The sequence below is a fragment of the Arachis hypogaea genome, chromosome 3 (genome assembly GCF_003086295.3).
Source record: "Arachis hypogaea cultivar Tifrunner chromosome 3, arahy.Tifrunner.gnm2.J5K5, whole genome shotgun sequence".
NCBI lineage: Eukaryota > Viridiplantae > Streptophyta > Magnoliopsida > Fabales > Fabaceae > Arachis > Arachis hypogaea.
In genome coordinates, this window is record NC_092038.1 from 25,002,978 (window position 1) to 25,004,527 (window position 1,550).

Genomic DNA, 1,550 nt, shown 5'->3' on the forward strand with positions numbered 1-1,550 from the left:
GTCATGGTGCCTATGGTACAGGGTATTAAGAATTTACTAGGATCTTGTCTCTTTTGAGGTAAAGTTTGCTGAATCCATGTATCTAGTTCACTAATGAGCAAGGGAGGTTCACTTTCCCAAATCTCATTACCAAATAATATGGCATTCAGCTTCATGATGGCTCCTAGATATTGATCAACTTGCTCTCCAGTTACATTTTCATCCTCTTTAGAGGAAGAATAATCTTCAGAGCTCATGAATGGTAGAAGAAGATTTAATGGGATCTCTATGGTCTCTATATGACTTTCAGATCCCTTTGGGTCCTCAATAGGGAGTTCCTTCTTGCTTGAGAGACGTCCCATGAGGTCTTCCTCATTGGGATTCACGTCCTCTCCTTCCTCCCCAGGTTTGGCCATGTTGATTATATCTATGGCCTTGCATTCTCTTTTTGGATTCTCTTCAGTATTGCTTGGGAGAGTACTAGGAGGAGTTTCAGTGACTTTCTTACTCAGCTGGCCCACTTGTGCCTCCAAATTTCTGATGGAGGACCTTGTTTCACTCATGAAACTTAAAGTGGCCTTAGACAGATTAGAGACTAATTTTGCTAAGTTAGAGGTGCTCGTCTCAAAATTCTTTGTTTGTTGCTGAGAAGATGATGGATAAGGCTTGCTATTGCTGAGCCTATTTCTTCCACCATTATTAAAGCCTTGTTGAGGCTTTTATTGATCCTTCCATGAGAAATTTGGATGATTTCTCCATGATGAATTATAGGTGTTTCCATAAGGTTCACCCATATAATTTACCTCTGCTATTGCAGGGTTCTCAGGATCATAAGCTTCTTCTTCAGAAGATGCCTCTTTAGTACTGTTGGATGTATTTTTCCATCCATTCAGACTTTGAAAAATCATGTTGATTTGCAGAGTCAACATTTTATTCTGAGCTAATTTCGCATTCAGAGCATCAATTTCAAGAACTCCCTTGAGGCGTCCCATTATTCACGGAATTTCTCTCAGAAGTGTACATGAACTGGTTATTTGCAACCATGTCAATAAGTTCTTGAGCTTCTGCAGGCATTTTCTTTAGGTGAATGGATCCACCTGTAGAATGGTCCAGTGACATCTTAGAGAACTCAGATAGACCATAATAGAATATATCTAGAATAGTCCACTCTGAAAGCATGTCAGAAGGACACATTTTGGTCATCTGCTTGTATCTTTCCCAAGCTTCATAGAGGGATTCACCATCTTTTTGTTTGAAAGTCTGAACATCCACTCTAAGCTTGCTCAACTTTTGAGGAGGAAAGAACTTAGCCAAGAAGGCTGCGACCAGCTTATCCCATGAGTCCAGGCTATCTTTAGGCTGTGAGTCCAACCATGTTCTAGCTCTATCTCTTACAGCAAAAGGGAAAAGCATAAGCCTGTAGACTTCAGGATCTATTCCATTAGTCTTAACAGTCTCACAGATCTACAAGAACTCAGTTAAAAATTGGTAGGGATCTTCTGATGGAAGTCCATGGAACTTGCAGTTCTGTTGCATTAGAGCAACCAGTTGAGGTTTCAGCTCAAAATTGT

The 1,550-nt window shown here is 40.3% G+C and overlaps 1 non-coding gene across 1 annotated transcript; it reads left to right on the plus strand.

Annotated features, from left to right (window-relative positions):
* The first annotated feature begins 1,152 nt into the window (after window positions 1-1,152).
* On the plus strand, window positions 1,153-1,260 carry LOC112793721 (small nucleolar RNA R71). The gene has a single exon (XR_003198420.1). It is a non-coding gene; the product is annotated as a small nucleolar RNA R71 (small nucleolar RNA).
* The last annotated feature ends 290 nt before the right edge of the window (window positions 1,261-1,550 follow it).